The following is a 20,931-nucleotide window of genomic DNA, read 5'->3' as shown; positions in this document are numbered from 1 at the left end:
TTTAAATCTTCATTGAATGAAATCATGTATTTTTCTCATCATCATTTTTTTTCTGTAATAATATCTACCCAATAGGGTATATAGGTTGGCAACAGACTCATCATATGCAACCTTGCCCTTAATTACCTTTAAATGGGCCAAGTCATATTTGTCTATGTGCATGAATTTTTAAGCTTGTAAATGTTCTGTGCATATAGATTTGCTTAAATTAAATATTCTATTGAAAAAGGTAATATAGTGTTTAAGGACCTACACTTCCCTCATTTTAACACCAATGGGAATTGTAAAAATATTCAGTACTAAATGCATAAAGTTAAGGTTTCTATTTCCTTTTGTTTAAAAGCCCAATATAAAAATAAAAGTCTGAGTACAATCTTTATTCTACATTGTTTTACATTGTGAAAATTTTCTTCTTTTTAATCTTCAATATTATTTATAATAGCATGGTTCTAACTTTTCTTTCTAATAAATGTATATCAGGAAAATTCTTCTGGACTAAAAATATAAATTGTATTTTTCTCTTGTTGGAGTATCAGCTTGGTGTTCATTGCCTGTCTATCTTGGCCAACTTCTAAAGAAAACCCTGGCTAAGTAGACAGCTGTCTGTCCCATTAGCAGATGGAAACTCTTCCATTGACATCTGTGGGATGGAAGAATTTATCTTATCACTCCACATATGTTCATAGGCAATCAGAGAATTATATATAGCCAGAGTTTGTATATTTCTAAATCTTTTCTTCTTTTGCCAGTATTTATAAGATTTTGGGTATGATCAATTAAGTGCATTTCAGTATATGAAACATATAAGTATATGTGCTATTGTATTAAATCCAATTGTACTTGTACAGTGACAGACCCACATTTTAATATATTTTCAAGAGATTACCAGTTTGTTGATTGGAAGCTAATTTTTAAATTTTTTTTTAGTAAAGCAATGCAATCAAAGAAAACAATGTTTGTTAGCAATGATTTCTGCCTTTCAGATAGGAGTCAACAACCATCCCATGAACTTTGAAATTATGCTATGTTTTGCTCAATAGAAACATAATAATTAGTAAAAAAATGTGCAATTAATAAACCAAAAAGTCCAAAGAACTTAAAATTTTGCAAGAAGATAATTACACATTTATATTCTGTAAGACATAATCATCCTTACTGCCTCCAAGTACAAGGACTTGACTTTATTTTGTGAATTAGACTGAAAATTAAAGGAAAGGTAAAGGTAAAGGCCCTCCCGTTGATCGTCGATTTGCTCGAGTGGGCCCAGTAACGTCTCCATTGGAGACTTTGTTGTTACTGTGTCTGGCATATCGAATACTCTCGGCAGCTTGCCGGGCTCTCCGGGACTGAAAATTAATATGTATTAAAATTAAATGTCTTTATAATATTGTTCAGTTCTATTCTTTAAAAGTAAACATTTATTTATTTATTGGTTTTGGGCAACGCCCTGCCATGTTTGTGGGTTACTCCTGGCTCTGCACTCAGGAATCACTTCTGGTGCGGCTTGGGGTACCCTATGGTTGCCACGGTTAGATCCCAGGTCAGCCATGTGCAAGGCAAGCACCTTACTCACTGTACGATCTCTCCTGATTCTAAAGGTCAATACCTTAATGCTGTATTTATTTGGGGGTCTAGAGGATGGCACATGGCTTAAAGCTCTTACTTGTCAAGTGCAAGGTTATGAGTTCAAACCCTAGTATTGCCACATGTGCTGAGGTGAGATCGGGACAGTCCCACTGCTTATGATTCCCCAGAAGGAACTCAGTGACTTACTAGTGTACACAGAAAGTATGAAGTTATTTAATTGCCATGAATGTGCTGAAAGACTTTGACTACTCTATCATTTGGGATCCCCGGTGAAAGAGAAATTTAAAAATAGTTGTTTCTTCAGCTCATTTTGTTATTAAATATTGTATTCACAATTTTATTGTAGTAATCATTGATTAAAATTTTTACACAATAACTTTTATAACAGTAAGGAATCAGTCATGATGCCTTCATAGCCCTGTCGCACTGTCGACCCGTTTTTCATGTATTTGCTCGAGCGGGCACCAGTAATGTCTCTATTCTGAGACTTGTTGTTACTCTTTTCAGCATATCGAATATGCCATGGGGAGCTTGCCAGGCACTGCCATATGGGCAGGATACTCTTGGTAGCTTGCCAGGCTCCCCAAGAGGGGCGGAGGAATCAAATCCTGGTTGGCTGCTTGCAAGGCTGTGCTATCACTCCAGCACATGAAAATTAAAATTACAGGCATGTGCAATTCATATTTTGTGAATAAGTATAAACAAAAGTATACATATGAAGCACACTAGAATATTTATAGAAAATGGGAAATATACGTGAGAAGACAATCCAGAAGTGAGTTCAATTTTAAAATAGTAAGGAGTATAAGATTCAGAAAAAATTAATTTGTGTGAAGTTTCTTTTGGGGACAGTGATTAAATTTTATAAACAAGTTATAATAATGTGAAGAGTTTTGTAGAATTGTCTACCTATGCATTCAACCATAGGTTTTCTTATTTAATAGATCTGGCAAATCGGACATGGGAATTAGACATGTATAGTTATTGTGACTGAATATTAAAAAATGTGTAACCATGCTCCAAAACACAGAACATTGCCAGCATCTTACCTGCTAATTATCACTGGGCACTGGTATTTTTAAAAGCTCTGAAGGAGATTCTGATGTTTCTACGGAACTGAGGATCATTCATCTAGTTCATACCCACATTCATGTTCTTCTGTCTCTCTTGAATCTCCTCCCCTGTCCTGCATCCATCCAGATCCTGCATTGTTGTGATTGTGGAGTGTATGCGCACACTGACTGAACTGTTTTCATCACTTAGCTCTGAAGCATGTGCACAGGTCTACTGAGAGTTTTACTCTGTTAGTTGGGCACACATGTTGTGGTTGTAGTACTTGCTGGGCAGGGGGTGTCACTGCAATCAGCACAGGCTCACACATCTTTTTTTTTTCTTGGTGGTGTTCACTGGGATCACACAGCCAGTTATGGTGTTTAGACACACCTGGCTTCAGTGCAGCTGGAAATTTTTTTTTCTTTTTCTGGTCCAGGAACTGCAGGTGAAGAATTGCCAAACTTAAATATCTGTAGGTCATGCTTAGCACGTGTGGCTACATAAGGAATCTGATCTTATGACCGTGTGATTGTAAGACAGGATTGTACATCATTGACCTGTTTCTTCTGGCTCTTAATGTTCTCTTAAAGGCATTCTCTTATTTGCTTACTTGCTGTTGTTCTTGTTATTTTATACACTCTAAGCATCATTTTTTTTCATATAGGGTAGAGATGATTTAAAAATTATTATTTGTTCTTATGCCTTAAAATATTTACTTTATAATTACTTAAATATATAAATTTTTGGTTTCTAATTTGTTTTGTTTGCTTTTATATTAGCCATGAAATTTTCACCTTTGAGAGTATATACTTCTTATTTTAAAAGACATGTATCTGATATAAAAACTTATGTACATATAAGAATATAATTTTTTTACTCAAAATGGAATTATATAATATATCCTGCTCTGTCACCCATATTCCCCCAATAATTGACCATATGCTGTGTACATCAAAAGACTTTCGTTATAGTTTTTAGAAACTAATAGAAAAAGTAAACATTCTTTGGTGGGAAACAATAATTTTAAGCATATATTATATTATAAATATATATACTATTTTATATAGTATATTAAAAATAAATTTAGAAATATTATTAAAGTATCTATAAATACTACAAGTATATGGGCTTTTGGGGGGGAGAGGGAGAGAGGTCACATCTGGTGATGTACAGGGGTTACTGTGCTCGTGCTCTAAGAAATTACTCCTGGTGGTGCTCAGGGGACCATATAGGATGCTGGGAATTGAACCTGGGTCGGTTGCATGCAAGACGTCGCCCTACCCACTGTGCATTGTTCCAGCCCCAATACTACAAGTATATATGCATATATATTTTTAAAATTTTATTTTGAGTGCTGCTTTTAAACGCAGGAACTCCTATCTGCAAAACATGCTCTACCACTGAACTACGCCTTACGCTGTAAAGTAATTTAAAAAAATTGGGCACCATGGTTTATGAACTGTTATTAGTAGTTTCATAGATAACCAATTCCAGCACCATACCCTCCCCCCTAATTGTCCACTTGCCTCCACTATTGTCCCTCAACCACTCCCCCTCCGTGTGGTAAGTTTCCCATTGAAGACAAGTTCTTAGTTTTGGGTACAATTAGTCATTTGTTATTCCCCTATATTTTTTTCATGTCCTGGATATGAGAGATCATTCTGTGTCTGTCTCTCCTGACTCATTTCACTCAGCCTGACACTCTCCAGATCCATTAGTGTAGCAGCAAAGTATATGATTTCATCTATGCAAATATGTGTTCTATCACTAAACTACAACATAAAATATTTTTAATAATTTGAATGATAGTTTAAGTACATGTAGAATTATTTTTTAAATTAATTTTCCATCTAAATTTGGCAGCATTTGTCACTGCATTTTAGCATCTGATTTTGCTGAAATATGTTTGGTTTCGCTTTACTGTACATGACTTTATTATTATTTTTCCTCTAAAAAATATCCTGATTTCTTGAGTTCTTTAGTTTTTTCATATCTATGTCATTAAAATTAATTTCTGGGGAACTTTTTTCTCTCTCACTTAATTCAATCTGTCATTTAATTTAACCTTTTTATTTTAGGGGGGTGGGCATTTGCACTGTTTTCAAGTGTCAGAGTGTGTTTTTGTTCTTCATGAGTGTGTGTGATTTGCCAGGGATTTCCTTGAATTCCTTCCTTATGTGGGGAGGACCAGCCTGGTTACAAAATCCTTTGTTTCCCTTCTTTTTGCAATCAGCTTTATTAGGTGAATTCAGTAACTGGTAGTGATCCTTCCTCTAGGGCAGCACTAGTACATTTTACTTCTGGAGACTTACTCTGGAGCCAGTCCCAGAGTAAGATCCACCTATCAAGCTGTGTTTGCTAAAACTGCCAGTGTTCAGAAACGCATTCACAGTATGCAGCAACTGTTGGATTCTTTTCAGGGACCTACTGGTGTTGTGTAGAATTGGGTACACCAAAATTCATGTTTAGTTTACAGTTCAGACTGTAGAAACTCCAGTTTCCTTTGTCTAGGCAACAATAGGAGCTGGGACAACCCTCTATCTATCCTGCCAATAACAGTTGCTTTTGGTCAGACACCTTCAAAAACTCTGGTGCTTGGCTTGGTCAACAGAGTTCTGGTGATAAACTGATGTGAGTTGAATGGGCTTTATAATTATCTTCTTGTTTTTTGAAGTGATCTTTCCCTGTCATGGACTTTTCTGTTTTGGAGGAGTGGCGGGGTGGGGGGTTCTAGCTATGGATGCTAAAAGTTTTTCTCCATTATGTGGAAATTCATGGATATTGTTTCGTGTTAATATTAACTAAGAGGTTCAAATGATGCTCTATGATTTTTCTGACAAGTATTCATTAAGAATGGTATGGATTTTATGGGGTGAGGATCTCTGTTTACAAGGACTGGGTGAGCCAGCTTTGTATTACTCTGCAGGTTTGCTGAACACATTCCAGCTAACTGGGATTTGCACAATCAAACATATTAAGTTATGGGTTTTATTCTAGGATTTTGACTTTTTAGGTGATATCACTTGTGAGTAAGCTTCTTTTAATCCTTTTCATACCTCACCTACTATAGCAATTTAGAGCTGTCTTGAACTCCTGTAAAAATGGTGAATTTATTTCCTACTCTCTAAGTGGCATGATCAATCTCAACTTAGAAATTTATATTACTCTGGGGTAGCTTACTTATGTATCTATCAATTACCATGCTTAATTATATATATTTAATAAAGTAATCAAAGTGATTAACGTAATAACAATAAAAACGCTTTTGTTCTTTTTCTAAGTTGACCCCTGGAGTTATTCATTGTTTGTCTTGAAAAGCACAGAACTTTTCATAAGTGTTTAGTATTAAAACTTCTCTATCTTGGGGATGGAATAATAGTATATCTGGTAGGGCATTTACCTTGCACGCTTCGCCGCATCCCATATGGTCCTCCAAGCACCACCAGGAGAAATCCCTGAGTGCAGAGCCAGGAAATAACTCCTGTGCATTGCCAGGTGCGACCCTCCCTCCCCCCCAAAAAAACTTCTCTAGCTTGATTCAGTTTACTCATATTTGTTATGTAGGTTTCTCTCAAAATTGCTACAATTTTTGTATTTCATATTTAAAATGCTCAAGTTCTTACTTCCATACACATATGTGTGAAATGTATAATTATTTAGAAGGATATGTCAGCATTCTTCAACATTTTTATAACTGTGTAATGGGGAAATTAGGATACATATTTCATGGACTGCCTCTTGGCTAAGACAGAAACAAAACCCAATGTTGGTATTACATTATTTAGTTACTCAAATATAGTTATATAAATTTTTGCAAGTGAAACATCTGATCTAGCTTACCCAATACAAGGCTGGAAATTATTAATGAAGATTATTAGTGACTTCTCAGGAAAATTCTGTGGAACTGAATAGTCCATGGACTATGGGTTGATGAATGAGAGAGGATTTATATAACTATATATGTATCTTTCTGTCTATCTATATTAAATATACTAATTTAAATCCATAACATATTTTACATACTATATGTTTCATATGCAATAGAACATATAACTCTATGCATATATACACATACAGTATATGTATATATATTCATCTGTCACTATCCTCCCATTGTTCATTGATTTTCTCGAGTGGGCCCAGAAACGTCTCCATTGTGAGACTTTGTTGTTACTGTGTTTGGCATATCAAATACGCCATGGGGAGCTTGCCAGGCATTGCCATGCGGGAGAGATACTCTTGGTAGCTTGCCAGGCTCTCTGAGAGGGGCGAAGGAATTGAACTCAGGTTGGCCATGTTGGCTGTGTGCAAGGCAAACACCCTACCCACTGTGCTATCGCTCCAGTCCAAATATATATTCATATATTCATAATACATACAAACAACTGGGGAAGAAGTAAGTTTCATTGAATTTGACATCTTTATTGACAGTCCTGATAAGAACATATGGTAGATTTTCAATAATCAAATGAAAAATTTACATAGGTAATATATATTTTTAAATTTTTATTAGTGAAACACCATGAGGTACAGTTTTAGACTTACAAATTTTTGTGCTTGGGTTTCAGTTATACAATGGTCAAGTACCCATCCCTCCACCAGTGCCCATTTTCCACCACCATGGGTCCCAGTATCCCTCCCACTCTCCCATCCCCCTATCCTAAATAGGTAATATTTATAAGCTCTGTTCATCAATGATCAAATTTAGTAAGTTTATGAACTAGTTTGGCAAAAGATATTTCTAAGCAATAGTAAAAATGAGATAGCACAAACATTTAAATACAAAATTCACAATCAGTGTGAATAAAAGCAAGATATATTGGTAACTGAAAGTATAATATATGCAATCAATATGTTTTGAGGTACATAAGCAAAGCTTTTGTGTACATTTGTTCACATGTGTATAAATGTAAGTATATTCAATATACTTTTCAATGTAATTCAATATAATATTTCTCTGTTACTATATATATCCTGCTTTCCACCTATTAATACAATAGGTCTTAAATCAATAAAAAAAAGGCCAGTTCTTTTGACCTTCTGGGTGAAAGAAGATAATGATCCTAAAATTCTTCACCATAAATTTTAAACTTGCACCACCAATTGCTTATAACTTTTCTGTATTCTGAACCCTTTTGATAATATAGTGAATCTGTAAGACCTTTTTTAAAAAATTGTTGAATACACAAAATAAAACATAAATTTTATGTAGATACCAAATTAATAAAATGATTTATTACAATAAAAATTGCTATATAATTTAAATTTATGCTGTGTACCCTTTTTTGTTATTAGTCATATCAGATTATGCTAAAATAATTAGCTTTTGCTAAGAATTATTATTCACAAAATATTGCTTTTTAAAGAAATTTATAGCACCATTTTCTCCTTTCTTCCATCTTTAACTTTATTTAAACTTTTCTGTAGTTTTTTTCTTTAGCATCTTTAATTGGAATATTAGCACATTAATTTTAAATTCTTTTCAAGTGTAATGTGAGCCCATTAATCTTTCAGTAGTAAAACCTTACTGAATTCATACTTTTTGATGATGAGTAATTTTATTATCACTGTTCTAATGTACTTTCTAATTTTTTACAGAATTTACTCATTGAGCAAAGTGTTATTTAATAGCATATATTAAAATGTTTAAGAATAGAAGTGATTCAAGGCCCTTCCCCCATAAAACAATTTTACTTATTCCTGAAGTATCATCACTCACTGTTCCTTTCATCTGAACACAATATTTACCTTATCTTAATTTTTGTGCTAAAAATATTTATATATCACCTTTATTCTTAAATGATAGATTGAGTTAAACGTTTTGACTGGCTGGGTCCTGGTAAGATGATACTGTGGGTGAGGCACTTGCTTGCATGTGACCAATGCAGGATTGACCAATGGCATCACATATAATCTCCTGATCACTGCCAAGATTAGTTTTTGAGAGCAGATCCAGGAGTAGCCCCTGAGCATAACTGGGTATGGCCCAAAACCGAAAAAAATAAGTTTTATAGTGATAGTGGAAAAAAAGAAAAAGGAAAATGACAGAATTAGAATTGATCCATTTAAGACCCTGGGTAGACAAAAAAGGATCATCACTAGAAGCTAAAAATCATTAAAGGGAAAGTTACAAAGAGAGAGGATATATTCACTGAGATCAAGTATCAGCCAAAAAATCATTTAAAAATCTCAATGATCAGGGGAAAAATGCATATATAATTAAGACTTACGTTAGTTGCCATTCTGATCACATGATGAAAAGTAATCTCACTAATGTTGGGCCAAGTGGCATTGTCTACCTCTTAATAGAGTAATAGGACCAGCAAATTATTACTTTCATAAGTGTTGCACCAAATAAAATAATCTATATTTAACTTACTTATTGCAGTTAATCCTTGGAGCTAGAAAAAAAAAGGTGGCACAATGAGAGATGTATAGATCTCAAAATGTGGACCCCTGTTTATAGCAACAAAATTTCGTCAAAATGTCAGATGACATATGAAGAAGAGGAGTAGGAAGCATGACTCAAATTTGGTTCTGTCAAAGTTCTCCTCACCCCACACCAAAAGGACTAAAAGTATTTTTCAGGAAATTCTAAGACAAAGTTTGAATTTTTTAAATATCATAATGATGATTATATTACTCAGCATTCTCAGAGTTCTCTGGTAGATGAAAATAGATATCTATACACATCCTATTTTTGTCCACTAGAGACAAATGTATGTATACAGAAATACATAGATCTATATGTATATAAAGAGAGTGAAAGAGAGACACTTATGGGGCTGGAACAATAGCACAGCAGGTATCCTTGCATGCGGCTGACCTGGGTTCGATTTCCAGCATCCCATATGGTCCCCTGAGCACTGCCAGGAATAATTCCTGAGTGCAGAGCCAGGAGTAACCCCTGAGCATCCCTGGGTGTGGCCAAAAAAGAAAAAAAAAGAAGAGAGATATTAATTTGAAGGAATTAACTCATGGAGTTATGATGCTTAGTAATTTAAAAATCTAATCAGAAAGGTCAACTGACTATAAATTCAGAAATAGATAGAAAGAGATATAGTTCAAACCCAAAGCTTGCAAATTCCTTTGAAGTTAGATTAGGTTTTTATCTCTTTAAACCTTCAACTGACTAAATAAAGTCCACCCACACTATAGACAGCATTCTGCTTTATTCAATGCCCACTAATTTAAAAATATATTTTTTTTCTTTTTTCAGGAGGGTTGGTAGTGGTGAGCACTCCCAGCAGTGTTCAGGGCTTAATCCTGGCTCAGGGATCACTTCTGGTGGGGCTCAAGGGACCATATGTGGTACTGGGGTTTGAACCTGGGTTGGCTGTGTGCAAGGCAAGTATTTTACGTGCTATGCTACTGTAAAAAACATTATGCATACGCAGAAAGATGTGGTGTGTTGTGTATTCGCGGGCTCTCCGGGCAGCTCTCTCTCTCTTGCCACCCATGTTCAGTACTCTTGAATTGCTGTGTATGGACTGGATTGCATGGCTGTTGGTGATGGGCAGGTGAAGGAAGGAACGAGGGTTAGGGTGGTCGGTATCAACTGCAGTTTATTCCAATCTCCTCTCCATTCTCCTCTGATTCCCCTTCTGCTTCTCTCTCTGCCCCCTCACCTGCTTTTTGCTCCAATGACTTCTGACTCTCTTTCTGCCTCAGACTCATCCCTGATTCTCACTCTCCTTGATTCTCACTCCCCTCTCCGATCTTACAGTCTTAGTTTATATAGCAATCACATAGGGTGGTGATACAAATGTGGATTGAACATTAATAAATCAACAAAGAGGGGTAAGACCACTCCTCCAGGAGATTAACTCAAGGACAAAATCTCATCTAAGGCGATTACTGCAGATTACTAGGAGATCCGCTTAAAGGGGGGATCCCATCCAGAGTGTGTCACTTTCTTCTTTCCTCTATTAGTAATCCACTTAAATAGTTGTAGTAAATCTACTTATAATATTTCTAGCAATGTCATTCTGTATGAGCACAGTAAGAGATACATCAACTTAAAGTTTGGTTCTTCTTGGGACGTCTCACTATATATTCCAGACCACAGTCCTCAGGCCAGGTTATTCTTCCTAACCCCAGAAAGGTCCTAATCTCATCATTACTTCTGGATCACAACAGCATTTGTCCATGATCATGCTCTCAACTTATAGTTGAGTATTGTGGTGCTTTGGCCTGGCCCATTTTGAAGTCAGGGTAACTCACAGCTTGCCCTGGGGCCATTCAGTCCCTCATTGGGACCCTACTTTTGGGGTGCTAGGAACTAAAAGCAACTGAGTCAAGAAAGCAGATGCCCAGGAGTAAATATTATTCATAGTCAATCAACTCCCAAGTTGCAAAGCATAATATTAACTGTCTTCCTGTGTCCATATAGAAAGGACATTGCTTTAAGGTAAACTAAGTTCCCTCTGGCAAGGCTGAAAGGACAAACCCAGTGTTATCCTACACTCCTGCCCCTAAAAAATAAATCTTACGATAAATCATTCAGAACAATGCTTAATGAAATATCTAGGCATTTTGTGGCTTAGCCAAGTTGGCATGTTCAATTAACCACAGTGCTCTAATAACAAGCAATTATTATTATTGTTGTTGTTATCATTATTAGCAGATTCATGCACAACTATCTGGTAATATGTACATATACTGCTACAAATATATATATATATATATATATATACTTGTGACGAATTGTTTACTCTAAAAATTATGTAAAGTTAGAGCTTTGGTGACTTTTGTTTTGGTATTTTTTGTCCCACACTGAGATGCTTGAAGTATTATCATTTTGTATAGTCATAGTCATCATATTAGGTTCTAAATCTGCTATTAAAAGTGTAAAATTCACATAGACTTTTCAAGTCCCATTTGATAATTGTTTCAAATGTAGGCAGGAAGACCAAATGATACCCCAAAAGTTAAAATAAATATAGTGAGGTTTAAAACTAGATGTTATAACATTACTAATTTCTTTTTTTTTTATGTTTTGAGTTACCCAGTAATGCTCCCAGTGGTGCTAAGGGTTTGCTTCCAGTGGTACTTGGGATCCTGGGGTGCTAGGGATTGAACACATTGAACTATCAATGTGGCCCCTAAAATAGTTAATTTCTGGTTATTTTCTACTTCAAATTTTGCCTGCCCAATTGATATTTGACTCTTAGAGATGTTTAATTAAAATGATTTAATTTGTGAGTGATTAATTTCCTGAAGATGTCAACTTACTCCTGGAATTTCATTGAACAGAATAAGTCAAAATGACATTGTTTTGCATATTATTATTCTCCTTTATAATTCAGCAGATGCATTTGAAGTATGTATAGGAAAGACATTCCAAAATAACAGTGAAGTAATCTCTTCTTTCTAAGAATACCTGGAAAGCATAATACTAAGTTCAACATACTTCATTTAAACAGATTCTATGCTTCAACAAAGAAGAAACACTTTTAGGTGAAAGAATATTTTAGTTTTATCCTCACATTTTAAATTTCACATTGAAACAGTGACCAGCTGTAAGAATGCTTGTTTAAGAGGTGAGAATGAAATTCATAAATTGCAATTCACATAATTGCAAAGCAATCAACATTTAAAATCACAAATTCAGAAAAGGAGTTTCTTTAAGTTTTGAGGAAATTTTATGTACTCTTTAAAACTGAAAACGCATTTTTCCTAAGAATTTTGAGTCGTGATAATTTAAGTATTAAGAAAAAGTAAGGATTCTGGAATCAGAATTGCTGTTTAACATACAACAAGCATATGACTTGGTATTCTTATTTATAAAAAATTAGACACTAGCTGGTGAGACTGTACAATGAGTAAGGTATTTGTCCTGCATGTGGCTGACCCAGGTTCAGTCCCTGGCATGTTATATGGTTTCCCTCATCCCGTGCCTCAGGAGTGACCCCTCAGTGCAGAGCCAGGAATAAGCCCCAAGTGCTGCCAGATGTGGCCCCAAAGCAACAAAATAAATAATCAAAAAAATTTTCATCACTGTTCCACATGATAATGAGTGACTTATAGAGTTACTACAACTTAAGTACAATAAATCTAAGTTTTATGTAAATCTTACTACAGTCCCAGTGGCTGAAGGTGCTCATAATTTTTTTCTCAGCTTTTCCTACTACTTATTCTCTGTCTGCCAATACTGAAGACTGAATCCAACAGGATTCAGATAAGGGATCTAAGTAACCAATTTATTTTCTTTATAACAGAACTGTTATTTTAAAATGTTGATACTAGTATCCAGATGAGAATTTAGTAAGTTCTTATTTTTTTATTCCGTGTTTTTGTGCAGTTGATACCCCTAGATTTTTTTTTAATTTTTATTAGTGAAACATCATGAGGTACAGGTATAGACTTACAAGTTTTTGTGCGTGGGTTTCAGTTATACAATGATTGAGTATCCATCCCATCCCTCCACCAGTGCCCATTCTCCACCTCCAGTGCTCCCAGTATCCCTCCCACCACCCATTCCCCCTATCCCACCCCACTCCTATGGCAGGGCATTCCCTTTTGTTTTCTCTCTCATATACCCCTAGATTTTCATATCAGCTATGTATTTTTTCCTTTTAGAGTTCTGAGAGGACATGCTCCCAAATTTATTTCTACTTAATTTCTTTAATGCACAAAACTTTACAGCACCACACACTCCACCATTATGTCTGCTTCCCTTCACCATTATCCCAGTGTTGCCTTTTACCTCCACTCCTTCATTGTGCCAAAATTCCTATGGAAGAGCAGTTCTAGATTCTGTTGTTCAGGCATTTACTATTATTTCACTCCCATGATGCTCCTTTATATTTTTCATATGAGAAAGATCATTCTGTATCTATACTCTTCTTCCTTCTAACTTCACTTAGCATGGTATTCGCCAGTTCCGTCCATGTAGCAGCAAATTGCATGATTTCATTTTTTCTTAAAGCTGAGAAGTCTTCCATTGTGTAGATGTTCCATAGTTTCTTTACCTACTCATCTGTTCTTGGACGCTTGGGTTATTTGGATATTTGGGCTACTGTGTGTAGAGCTGCAGCCAGCATAGTAGTGTACACGTCTGTGCTCAATAGAGCCTTGGGGTTTGTTTCTTACAGTGATGTCTTTCATGTTTTGCTCTTAAAGTAGAACAATCCATCTATCTTCTTTGGTGATACTCACAGCCAATATCCAACTATTTATGAGACACATACAAGGAAGTAAGGGATAGAGGCTGTGAAGCTGTATATTTTTTTATAGTGACATTCCTAATTTTTTTTCCATGGGTCAAATGGTCATTGACCCTTAGTTAAGGTATGGATGTTTTATACTGTCACCTAGTGGTGACTGCTTTTCTAAAAACCTCTTAATTTTGAAAGAATTGCCATTGCCACACAGTATTTAGTTATTTGATATATTCAGTCAAGTAATTTTAATGGAGTGACTGCTTTCTGTCAAGTACTGTTCCACTCAGGCACTGCAGAAAAAAGAAAGTGAAAAAAAAATCCCCAAGCCAAATTTTCTGCCCTTAATAGGTTTTATACACTATTGCAATATGGTTTCTTTTTTTGCTAAGTAAAATGGGAGAAAAATAGAAAATGAAGTATTTAGTAATACTAGAAGTAGAGGTAGCATATTTAAGTAAAGTTGAAACAAAGTAGGTATTCAATGTAGAAACTTTAATATTTGAATGAATGTTCTTAGGGTGAAGATGTTCAACTATGTGTTAAATAGCAATGCAAAATTCTGGAAATGAAGAACTGATGAAATCCAAACAATTAAAAGCTTTAAATTATGTTTATCTAAATGTACTGCAAGCAATGTTGCTGGTGGGGGACCTGCTTCACAGTACACTAGACTGTAATTTATTTCCTACAGAGATAGCGCTTGCAGTTCTAAAACTATAAGTATTCTGGGACCGAGAAAATAAATATATTGTGTATGATTAAAAAACAGATATTTTTCATGATAAGTAGGTAAAAAATAAAGAACCATATAGTTTTAGGTTGTAAACAGAACTAGCAATATTAACTATGATTTAATATATTTATTTATTTTACCAGCCCTTGTGCTATAGCACAGCGGTAGGGCGTTCGCCTTACAAGCGGCCAACACCGTCGACCCGAGTTCGATTCCTCTACCCCTCTCGGAGAGCCCGTCAAGCTACTGAGAGTATTCGATATGCCAGACACGGTAACAACAAAGTCTCCAATGGAGACATTACTGGGCCCGCTCGAGCAAATCAACGATCAACGGGAGGGCCTTTACCTTTACCTTTATGTTTATATGATATGCCGCTCTGTCTAACATTCATTGATTTAAAGAAGGCCTTTGATTCTGTTGAGACAGAAGCAGTCATCGAAGACCTAGCCAATCAGAATGTTCAAACTCAATATATCAGGATCCTCCATAAGCTGTATTACAGATTCAATACCAGAATCTCACCATTCTACAAAGAAGTGATCATCCATGTCAAGGGAGGGGTTTGGCAGTGTGATACTATTTCACCAAAACTCTTCAGTGCCACCCTTGAGAATATCATGCGATGACTGGAATGGGAAGGAATGGGAGTGAAGATAGACGGTCGGCAACTACACCACCTCCGCTTTGCTGATGACATTGTTTTAATAACACCAAACATTAGCCAAGCAGCACAAATGCTGGTCGGATTACAGCTGAATTTCATAAAGACAATGTTCACGTCTTGTTCTTGACGTTCCATTCACTCTCAACGGAACCACCATCTCTGAATGCAACAGTTGTGTGTACCTAGGTCAAGAAGTCAACATGATGAATCACCTGGCACCTGAGTTGTGCAGGAGGAAGAGAGCGGCTTGGAACACCTTCAAGAGCTTTGAAGAAATAGCTAAGAGGACGAAGAACCTCCAGCTCCAGGCACATCTCTTTGATTCCACTGTTCTTCCTGCATTAACATACGTCTCAGAGACCCGGGCCCTATGCAAACAGGTTGAGAACGCTATTCGGGTCTCTCAAAGAAGAATTGAAAGAGCTATGCTTGAAGTATCACGCTTCAATCAAATGAGAGAAGGAATCCGGAGTTTCGACCTCTGTCAATGCTCAAGAATCAGGGACGCTGTCTCGTTTGCCAAGTCGTCAAAAATCAGATGGGCTGGACACATAATGAGATTTGGAGATGACCGCTGGACTAGAGCCATTACAAACTGGATTCCACGGGATGTCAAAAGATCGCGTGGCCGCCCACCTATGAAATGGTCAGACTTCTTTGTCAAGGCCCTGAACAATCAGTTTGAGGCTCTTCGTGTTCCTAGATAGAGCAGATGCCATTGGGCTACACTAGCACACAACAGGGACGAATGGAGATGTTACTGGCGGCCACTTAAGCAAATTGATGAGTAAGGGGATATCAAGTGATCAAGTGATCAAGTGATGATAAAACTAGACAAAGATGCACGTGACTTTTTAATTTGTTTTTGTTTTAAATTTTCTTTATTAAGACATGTTTATTTACCAAGTTATTTATAGTTGAGTTTTAGGCATACGGTATTCTAGCACCAGTTCTACCACTGGTGTCAACTTCCATCCACAGTGTCGGAAGGTTCTTTTCCCCCCTGCCCTGTCCCCCAATTCCTGCCTCTTTGAACAAGCACATTTTTAAGTTTGATTGTTGTGGCTTGGATCTCCTGCTTTCGTTGCTATTGACTCTGTCGCTTGGATATAGAGTTAATATCACTCTTTCACACCACCAAATGTACCCTTAAACGCTGTTCCTCACCCCTGCCCCGCCCCCAGCCATCACTTCCTTTGTGTCTCTTTCCCCTCAATTGCTTCTCTTCTTTTTCCTTCTCCTCTCTAAAGTCTTAGGTCAAGGGTAGTCTAGGTACCTCTGTTTATTACACTGCATTTGTTCTTTGTTTAATGTTGTTTTTAGCCTCCCAGGCCATGTCAAGAGACTTGGGGGGCCAATTCCCAGAAATGCTTGCTCTGTGGTACCAGGGACAACTAGTGCAATCCTGGTGGTGCTTGGGGCCCCCAGGGCTGCATCCAGTGATGCTCAGGATGCTATGTGGTGCTGGGATTCAACCATAGCAGATACCTCCCAACCCATGTATTATATCCTTTTTCCTTGGTTCTTCATGTAAATGTTGATGTCTTAAGCTTTCCTCATTCAGAGAGTCTAGAAAAAAGGAAAATTTATAGGAAGTGAACATGCCTAATGTCTAGATCTTTGTCCCTCAACAATTTAATAAAATGAACTACAGCTTTTAGAAAAGCAACTGATTCTAGGTTTGTGTTGGAGAAGGTAAAACCTGAGCGTAAAACAAAATGTGGCATGAGAAAGTTTGCATGTGCCCCAGAATGACAACATGTTGAAAGAATAAGAAGCTAACTTGGAGTTCCTAGAGGCCACATCTAGGATAATTTGCACAACATAAATAATGATCTTAATAATCATTATTTAATACACAAATTAAAGTTAAATTTTAATAAACTCATACTTGTATAAATATATCATTGAATATAACATTAAAATGAGGTAAAATATATACTCTTCACCTTAGGTGAATTTCAATTAACAAATAAGAAACTGGAATTTTAAAAAATGATTTAGTGAATATACAAGCAATCATTGTTAGAAGCATGAAACATGAGTGAATCCTAAAATTCATGGAAAAAGTATCAAAACAGAATATATCCATAACTTCAAATAACTTATCCATAAGATAATTATTAATTATAAAAAGGAAAATTGCAGGGCCAGGGAGATAGTACAGTAAGAAAGATGCTTGTCTTCCAAGCAACTGGCATATATATTTGATCTCTGACACCACACATGTCCCCTGAAAGCTTATGGGAGTGATGTCTGAGCACAGATCCAGGGGTAAGCACTGAGTAAAGTTGCAACCGGTCCCCAAACTAAAAATAGAACAATACAAAAGAAGAAAACAGTAGCTCTACAATAGATAGATCTGCCACCTTAGCCAAGTGAGCAAAGATAAGATCTCCAATAATAACACTGTGATCGAGTACACTGAGAAGGGAATAACATCACTTAATGGTATTCTTGTCAAAAGAGCACAGTGAAGTTAATCACACACACACAAATCGGACACATCTAAATTGAAATATATGTTACATATCATTGGTTGATCTGGGTGCTTCTAATGTTTTAAGATCATGAAAAACAAAGAAATAAGACTATCCAAGATTAAGAAGACAAGGCAACTAAATGCAAAGCATAATTCTGGTTGGTTCTTGAGTTAAAAAACAAGAGAACACTAAATGGGGAAATTGATGAATTTTAAGGATTGCATATTAATTGATAGTATTTTTAATTCTCTGTAATCATTGTACTATGGTTATGTAATTTGTTAACTGGTAGCTGGATGGAGATCATACTATTTTTATAAGTATAAAATAGTTTAAGTGAGTGCTTAAAAAATTAAAACTAAAAATATTTTAATGAAAATCTTTTATCTTCAAAATTGAGTTTCTGTTTCAAACCCAGTAAAATATAAAATATGTAAATTTGTCTTCCTTTTTTTTCACACATTCAAATCCTGTATGATTATAGGAACTAATTTTGTTTGAGATAATCTCAAGAGTAATAGAATAATTAATAATGAATAATTAACATTTTTATAACAGGAACAATGCTAATAGTCAAGTTAGCTAGAAAGTCAAAACTCTAATACACTTATAATTGTAATTATAATTTAGTGGTGATCATTAGTTTTCAAACTTAGGATACCATCAAAAGCACTTAGAGATTAAATGAGAAATTTTGATTCTACCATTCTGAATTTCCGATGTAATAGTTTTAGAGTAGGAACTAAGTGGTGAGGTTTTAAGAAATTGCAAAATTGCCCCTGACACTCCTGTTCCCAGGACCACACTTTGACAAATAGTGATCCAGGTAATAGTTTGAAATTGTAGTATTAATATATATTTTATTCCATTTTCTAGTTATACAAATGCAAGGACCAATAATAGTCTACTTTTAATAGATATGTGTGTATAATACACATACCTCTCTTTACATATCTATGCATATACATACATATACTTACACACATTGCAAAAATATAAACTATTTTCATTATGACCTTGAAATCCTAATGCCCAATGTCATGGTAGTAATGGTTGAGATGGTTAAGACTGGAACGCTCATGAGTGGAATTAATGCCCTAGAAATAAACCTGTTTTCTTTCTTCATTGAGGAGATAATGATGGGGCTATGAAGAGAAAAACAGTCTTCACAGGGATGTGTTAGGTCAGTGCCTTAGTACTGGACTCTCCAACACCAAAGCTGTGAGAAACAAAGATTTTCTGCTTATAAACTGTCTACCATGAAGTATTCTATTAGAACTTCCTGAGTGGTTTAAAAAGAGTGTGATGTATAAGGTATTTGAGAATCTTTATTCCTGTTCTCATAAGATATAAGCAGGACAAACTGCTTTTCTTGTACCTACCTGAGAATTAATGCTGAAGGAAAAATTGCAAGCTGTAGGAGTTTCTGCATAAATACACATACTGGAAGAGAAGCTACTGGAATCTAGAAAATTACAGAAATATTTAGATTTTGATGAATTACTAGAGGTGAGTATGACCTGGCTTTACAGTTGAAAGTTATAGGTGCTAGAGTAGATCTTTCTCACTCAACTGGTTTTGTTGTTTTTGCTCTTGCTTTGGAACCATGTCCAGTGGTGCTCAGATCTTACTCTACAGGCTCTCTGCTCAGGGATCACTCCTGGCAGGGGACCATATGGAATGCCAAGGATCAAACCTGGGTTGGACACTGGCAACACAAACTCCTTACCTGCTGCACTACGACTCTGGGCCCTCACCTGGACTTTCTTTCCAAGTTTATCAGTAGATTCTTTGGTTGAAAGTTCAAGAAAATATTCTCAGAGCACTGGCAGGGAATGTAAAAGAATAATTATCACAAAATATGTCCAAGATAAAAGTCTACATTCAGATTGAAAATGTTGACAGAACTTTACCTCAGATAGAAGAGTTTCTTCCTGGTTTCAGCTACCTATGCCCTTCACATCGCAAATTAAATTTTTTTTAGATTTCATTTTTTATTTAATTAAAATTTTAAATTAAGAATTAATTTTATTTTAAAAATTAAAATTAAAAAATTAATTTAATTAAAATTAATTTAATTTTTAATTTAGAATACTGGCAGTGCGAAATATTGCTAGCCAATAATAAATCAATTCTGAAAAGTCAAAAAATAGAATAAAATATCAACAGGGAAACAGAAAAAGTGAGTGCTTCAAGTGTAAAATTGAGAATAGAAGCAAGAAGATGACAAGAGAGAATAAAACACACTTTTGATTGTCACAGCCTCCATATGAAGGCCAAGTAAAACACTGAGATTTAATTAAAAATGAGAATATGCTCTCACACCAACACTTTTCTACTGTGCTCAGGGTTACAAAATAGCCATAATTATAGAGAACTGTTTGAGAGAACTGCAAACAGACCATCTAAGATGAGAAACACTTAGAGAAGACTGCATCAAGGAAGAGACAAAAATAATTAACTAGAGAAATATGAAGCCTCTGGAATCTATTGCTACAATAAACATTAAACATAGCCTGACCTTTACCAGGGGAACATAAATATTCACACTAACAGGAGCTATATTTACTTTAGTTACTATTATCTGATACAAGAATTCAGCCAGTGATAGTTAGTGATTTCTCCTGGCTCTATGCTCAAGTATGAGGAATCACTCCTGGCAGTCTTGGGAGACCGACCCTATTGGTAATGGGAATTGAACTCAGGTTTGCCACATGCAAGGTAAGCACCCTACCCACTGTACTATCTCTCTGGCCCCAAACTCATAAATTTTTAAGTGAATATGAAACAAAGCCTAACATTTTATGTTGCTTATAAGGAAGTCTTCTTTAAATGTAATGGATCAAATGAAGAAAAAAGTAAAGGGATAGAAGAATTTTAACCATCCTAATAGTAATCAAAAGATTTTAAAGTACTGTAAATACTAAACAAATAACACAAAGTCTAGAAAAACTCATGTTTTTTCAAGAGAGACATTACATAATGATAATGGAATTAATTATAAAATAGCATGTAAAATCATTAGCTTGCATATAGTTGACAACAATTTCCAAATACATGGAACTAAAGTTAGAATTTAAGGAAAATTAGATATATCTACATTTACTGTTGTATATTTCAATATCCTTCCCTCTATCAATTATAACGAAGATATAAACCACTATGGATATAAATGATTGCACAGTACCATCGATCATGTCTATCTAAGTGACATTTATAGAAAACTCCATCCTACACAGCTAA

This window comes from Sorex fumeus, unplaced genomic scaffold, assembly GCF_029834395.1.
Source record: "Sorex fumeus unplaced genomic scaffold, SorFum_2.1 ptg000128l, whole genome shotgun sequence".
In the NCBI taxonomy this organism is placed as follows: Eukaryota; Metazoa; Chordata; class Mammalia; order Eulipotyphla; family Soricidae; genus Sorex; species Sorex fumeus.
Note: the sequence above shows the minus strand (reverse complement) of the source record.